The sequence below is a fragment of the Centroberyx gerrardi genome, chromosome 19 (genome assembly GCF_048128805.1).
Source record: "Centroberyx gerrardi isolate f3 chromosome 19, fCenGer3.hap1.cur.20231027, whole genome shotgun sequence".
NCBI lineage: Eukaryota > Metazoa > Chordata > Actinopteri > Beryciformes > Berycidae > Centroberyx > Centroberyx gerrardi.
Genome location: NC_136015.1, coordinates 3,777,947 through 3,784,969, shown reverse-complemented (window position 1 = coordinate 3,784,969; position 7,023 = coordinate 3,777,947).

Genomic DNA, 7,023 nt, shown 5'->3' with positions numbered 1-7,023 from the left:
AGGCTCCGGTTCACCAGGCTGATGCCCCTGTGGTCACGATCCCACCTGACCTGGACCCCTCCCTTGCAATGGCACCTGCTGACACTGCTGCTTCTTCACCACCGGTGGCTAGGATCGATCGGGCGGCTCGACATTCCACCGTGGGAAAGCTAAATAAGCGGCCCCCTCCCCGGACAATGACCTCCTCTTCCCGCCATAAGATGCTGAAGGAGGCCGTGATCCGACGCTCTGGAGGTCTTCCTCACTCCGAGCCAGCAGGATTTCACTCCCCTCCCAAGAGTGATGCCACCTCCTCGCCACAACACTTTCCACAGCGTCCGGCCCCTTATCACAGCCACCAACCCTCATCATCGGGGACTCCATCATCAGGGGCGTCAAGTCCAGGTCGGCGGTGACCCACTGCCTTCCTGGAGCTAAGGTAACTGATGTTATCGCCGAACTTACTGGCCTACTAACTCTGTACCCCTCTGTATGTACGGTCGTCATTCACGCTGGCACTAATGACATCCCACGTGGACAATCTGAACTATTGAAACAGGATTTTTATCTTCTTTTTAATGCACTAAAGTCCAGTGGAAAGGATATTTTTATCTCCGGCCCCCTACACTGTAAACCTGAATGCTCAAATTAATTAATTGGATTAAGTAGTGAAAACTTAAAATATGTTAAAAAATTCTACTAACTTAAACATTTTGAGTGCCTGTAGCATTTTCTTACTTTTGAGTTCATTAAACTAATAATTTTCGATTCATTTGAACTATTTTTGCGGATTAAGTAACCAGAATTTACAATTATAGATTCAATTGTACTTAGAATTCTACAGTTTCAACATTAGTGCGTCTGACGTCAGCAACGTCAGTGCGGGTGCGGGAACGTGCCAGAAATGGTGGATCTGCAGCCTCGTGTGCTTCTGTGTTCTTCGTTTCGCCCGGTATCAGCGCTGTTGGATTAATTGTAAGTATTAAACACGAAATTAGATTTTGTTTTAATGATTTGTTGATATTTGGAAGTTGAACGTGCTGAGCTAGTATTCAGGTTAGCCACGTAACGTTAAGCTAGCGGAACTGTAGCCTACCTGAATTGGATACAGTGATGCTAGTTAGCCAAGCAGGCTAGTCAGAGGCTAGCTCCATTGGGACTGGCGCTACACTGCGTGGGCGCCAATCTGTTACACGTGTGAAACATATTGTGTGAAAATATTTGCAATATAGTATAAAATCGGGGCTAACGCTTTACAGCTCACAGGGGAAATGCGTAGAAGAGTAGCGGCCATTTTTCAGACCTTAATATGAAAACAGTTGGGAGAAGCCAGACAAAAGTGAGATTTTATACTTAATTGCAAGTATATTCAAAATATGTTTTACTCGTCTAAAAGAAAAGGGTTCAAGGCTTTCAGAAATCTTATCATATTGGCAAATTTTGGTCTGGAAACGTTGCCTACATTAAGGGTTAATGGCGCAAAGATTTTGTCCGGGTGATTTTTAATGGAAGGCGAGACTGGCGCCCACACAGTGTCAGGAGTTTAACAGAAATGCCTGCATTGTTTGCATTACTTGCACGTACAGTTAAAGATGTGGTTGTGGAAACTGTTTATGTCAAACCTGCAATGGTGCATAGCAGAATGTAATTTATGACACTGTGTTCATAATCCAGGGAAACCAATCAGTGTTTGAGTTGCAGTGCTGAGTGAACAGCCAACGTCACACCTTCACCATGTGTCATTAGGTAAGTTAAATGAGTTGGTTAAACTAAAGAGAAGTTATATTAATTCAAAATAAAGTTGGCATTACAGGTTTTAGCAAATACTTTCATGGATATTGGACCAATTTTGAAATTCTCACACCGGCCCAAGCCTACATTCTGTATAGTTTCACCAAATTTGACTAATGTTGAACTGACTAATTGATGTCACTGTACTGTCCTTTTCCTCTTTATTTAAATGTAGGTGTATGCAGAGTTCCAGCGGATCACAAACCAGAACCTGCCCAACACATTCTATGCTGAGCTTGATCGCCACACTCCTCGTTTGATGACCTTATTCAGACAGAAGGCATCCAAAACTGGGAAGACAGCAGATGCTTTGGCTGAAATTTTTAAAATCCATGATGAACAGGTGAAGAGATTACACATTTCACATGTTAAATCTGTGTAATATTGGTGTTATTTTTAATGATTCAAGTGAGCTTTTGAATTACACAATTAGTCCTCTCTATGTCTTTGCCATTTCTCTGATTGCCCCAGATAAGTCGGCAGGTTATTTGTGGATTTATGTCCAGATATCAATGTGGTGGCCAATTGCTTGGGACTCTTTGGCATCAGGTTTGATTAGTTAATTGATTAGTTATTTACACGTCTGTTGTAATCTTCATAGGAGTTACATGATATCCACACAAGGCGTACCACTGTTCTACATGCCCTTCCTGTGTATCTTCGTGAGGAAATCTCTGGATTTTTCAGAGCATGCATGGTAAGTCCCTTTGAAGAATTATCAGGCCCATTACCTTCTCTTTTGTGCCCATGGTGTTTTAGATGAAGTGGATGTGATTAATGTGATCTCTCTTTCATTCTTTCAGGATGATACTGATGAGCCAGAGATTGGGGATGCACCAGTGGCCCTCCTTACAGTCGTCAGCGACAGTGCCATGAGTCCAGTTCACTACCATCCTGTGAGAATCTCCGTCGTCCTAGAAAGTGATGTCGTGGTCAACCTCCCCAGACTTGCCGATGCCTTCCTGGTAATGTTTGGCCTGATCTATGCACTACATCTCAGCTATCCCAAAGGACTGACCAACACTTTTGAATTCACTCAGAAAATTTTACTTGGTATGGAAGGTGGTAAACTGTCACCCAGGCTGCAGACTCTCAAGAATGACTTGATGATACATGTGTAGTAGGGATGGCAAGATCTGCGTATCTCATGTTACGATTCGATACGTGATGTGGGGTTCACGATGCGATACAAGACATTCTGAGACACAAATCTTTCCACGATGGCACCAGCTCGCTAGAATGTAAACCAAAAAAAATGTCATTACAAAGTGCAAACAATGTCATTTGGATGGAGAGTTTGTGAAATTTTAATGGGCAAGCCGGGGCAATTTTCATTACTACAGCAGAATAAAATGTAGCTAATATCACATTTTTGTATTGTGATATATTGAATTTTGATGTATTGTCCCATCCATTCCATGTGTAGAAATTGGTCTGAAAAGCGGAAAAAAGGCTATTTTATGGTTGGACATGTACCCTCTAGTTCAAAGTTATTTACTTACTACTACGATTTTCAACCAGGTGTCCCAAAGTACACACTGTACCTTTGGACTTGTTAATGTAACAGTTTTACCTTTTAACATTTCTTGTTATATGTAGAGTTGTACGAGGAGTTTGTAAGCTATTCATGACATTTATGAAGGTTTGTTTACAAAGTTGCTGCACTAGGTTATCAACCCGATGGCCCAGATGTACACACTGTGCCTTTATACTTGTTAATGTAATAATTAGACATTTTAACAGTTTTAGTGAAGAGTGAGAGAATTACATGCAAAGTTTATAAGCTATTGGTGACATTTATGTAATTTTGTTCTTAAAAGTTGCTGCCCTACTGCCCTAAACAGGTTTTCAGCCAGATGGCCCAACGTACACACTGTGCCTTTGCAATTGTTAAATAGCTTTTCATATATATATATATATATATATATATATATATATATATTTATTTTTTTTGTGTATATTTTTTAGATAAATATAGTTTATATATTTCTCTGTTTTTTCTTTTTTATAGTTATTTATTTGTCTTTCAAATATTTATTTCACTGTGTGTGTTAAAAGGGAGAGGGTGGCACGAAAAGTTTACTCTTGGAACAATTTTTGAGTTCTCTGCACTTTGAATATGGTGTATATGTATATTTTTTAAGTTAGTGGTACTCATTGTAATTAAGGCAATCAGTTGCCACAATTTTTTTAAGTTTCGAGGTAAATGATTTTAAGTTTCAAGAAGTCAATGTTTTTGAGTTGTGAGTATGCAAAAGATTTAAAAAGAGACTAATAAATATTGAGTTTATTGAACATGAAACGCTCAGTTTGTGTACTTAAAATTATTCAGTTATGTTAACTTATTGTATTGAGAGAGATGAATGAATATTCTAAGTTGCATTAACTGAAAATATTTGAGTTGACTTAATCAGTAATTTGATTTAACGCTAATCAAATGGTACATGTAACACTAACTCCAAATATTTAAGCTCTGAAAACGTGTGACTTTTGAGTTCATAAACTTAAAAAATCTAAGGCAATCAGTTGCCTTAATTTTTTTGAGTTCTGCTAACTTATTTGGGTTTACAGTGTACCAACAATCAATTGGGGCTATGGGCGTTTTAGCAGACTGCTTAGCCTCCACAGTTGGCTTCAATCCCAATGCACTCGTCTGAATTATGGTTTTATTGATCATTTTAATCTTTTCTGGGAACGGTCTGCTCTTTTCAAAAGGGATGGTCTCCACCCGAACCACCGTGGCTCACAAATGCTGGCTGGTAACATATTTTATTCAACCACATTCAACCATCACTCTGCCTCATGTGACCACCTTGTGGCCATTAACAGAGTGGACATCTCCATCACCGATTGACGTCCCCAGGGGCCAAGTAACTATAACTTTGGTTCCGGGTCAAAATTAGAATATCCCACAGTGCTTGGTCTATCAAAAAACAGTCCCATTGATAATTTCTCCCCCACCAATATTCCTGTTATTACCAGGGAAAGACGTGCATCAGTTCCAGAGGCGTCAACTCTCAGAATCTTTTATCAATTGTCTGCACTTCACTCTCAGATAAGAAGAGATCTTACACTCCCACCTCCGACCTAGTTGTCAGGTTTGGACTTTTGAATGTTAGATCTCTCTCTAACAAGTCTTTTATCTGCCATGATTTTATTAACTCTTTTAATGTCGATTTTTTTATGATTACTGAAACTTGGTTGAGTCTAGGTGATTTTACTCCATTGATTAAAGCTACACCCCCTGGCTTTATTCATTTCCATCAACCCAGGCTATCTGGTCGTGGTGGCAGGGTAGCTGTTATTCACAAAAATCATATAAAATGTTCCCCTATCTGTAATGGCACTTTTCACACTTTTGAATCACTGAGTTTCCTAGTAAATGGTAAGGCTCCCTTGCTATGTGTCCTAGTCAGACCCCCTAAATTGAACCAAGATTTCATCCAGGAATTCTCTGACCTTCTGTCTCTCATTGTGCCTAAATACGATAGAATTTTAATACCTGGTGATTTTAACATCCATGGGTGTTGCCCATCACATGCACTTGTCACTGATTTTATGCAGCTTATTGAGTCTTTTAACCTTATTCCATTTGTTACTGAGTCTACTCATGTAAAGGGCCATACTCTTGACCTTGTACTCTCATTTGGTTTGCCCCTAAATAATCTTGAGATAAAGGATATGTGTGTGTCTGACCACAAGGCAATTGTATTTGATGCTCCGCTACTTCCTTCTACCTCAAAGCCATCCTCTCCACTCAGCTCTCGCATTTTTAACGCAGCCTCTGCAGTCAAATTCTCTGAGGCTTTCCTGGCAACTCACTGTGATATATCTGTCATGACATCCCACAGTCACACTGATGAGCTAGTCACTCATTTTAATCAAACCTGTTTGGTAGTACTCGATTCCATTGCTCCTCTCAAAAACAGGAGGTCAAAACCTCGAGCTCTTCCGTGGCTCAATGATACAACTCTGGCCTCTCTAAGAGAATGTAGAAAAGCTGAGCGTAAATGGAAGGCTAATAAATTACAGATCTTCCATGATATCTTGAGAAATCGAATGCTCACATATCAGAAAATGGTTAAGGATGCAAGAGCTGCTTTTTTCTCAGACCTTATATCTAAAAACTGTCACAACTCTAAGGTTCTGTTCCAAGCCATAGATTCTGTCATTAGCCCCTCCCCCAGTCACAGCCTTGAAGCCTCCACAGAAAAGTGTGAGGAATTTTTAGTTTGTTTTACTCAGAAGGTTGCAAATATAAGATGTCAGATTTTATCTGCTGACAGGGACTCCTCTGTTATGTTGGAAAATTTTCAACCAATTTCTTTATTGTTTTTAAAGGATATTGTCTCTCAAATGAGGTCCTCTACTTGCTGTTCTGATGTTGTTCCAACAAAATTTCTCAAAGATGTCTTTGACACAGTAGGTCCTAATATTCTGTCTATTGTCAACAGTTTTCTGGCCACATGAACTTTTCCTTCTAGTTTTCGCCCGGTCTGGGTCCTGTCGGGCTTTTGTGGGGGCGGCTTGATCGTGGGGTCCGTGGGGGATACCCTGTGGGCCATTTGCGCCGGTGGCGGGTGCTGCGGGGGGCGTGGGGTGGGGCTTTGCCGGGTGTCTTGGGGGCCTGGTGGCTGGAGTGCCTGGGGTCTGCAGGGCTGTCGCTGCTGCGCATGGGGGATTCTTTGATGGGCGGGGGGTTTGGGGAGTGGAGCAGTCGTTTGGAGTGGAGGTAGTGGTTTGTGGCATTGTCGGTGTCTCGGCTGTATTTCAGATCGGTTTGATGCTGCCCTGGTGGATTGGGGTATCGGTCTCTTTCAGGGGCATGGAGATTTCTTGGTGGTTCCGGACTCTTGAACGGTAGTGTAGCCTACTTGTACCTGTATCTCCATTTTATTGCTTTCTTGTGTTTTGGCACACACTTTTATTTAAAGTTCCATCTGTTTTTAATTGTATCTCTGTTTGTTTGTTTGTTTGTTTGTTTTTTTTAGTTGTACCTGTTTATCTCTTGTATTACCTTTTATTCCTATTTTTTATAATTCTTTTTCGGCACACACTTTTTTGTAAAGTTCGATCTGTTTTTAATTGTATCTCTGTGTGTGTTTTTAGTTGTACCTGTTTACCTCATATATTACCTTTTATTCCTATTTTCTATCATATATATATATATTTTTAATTTATTTTTATTTTTCTATCATTCATTGTGGTAGTTTCACATCACTGCTTTTGGGTTTTATTGTATGTAAAGCACTT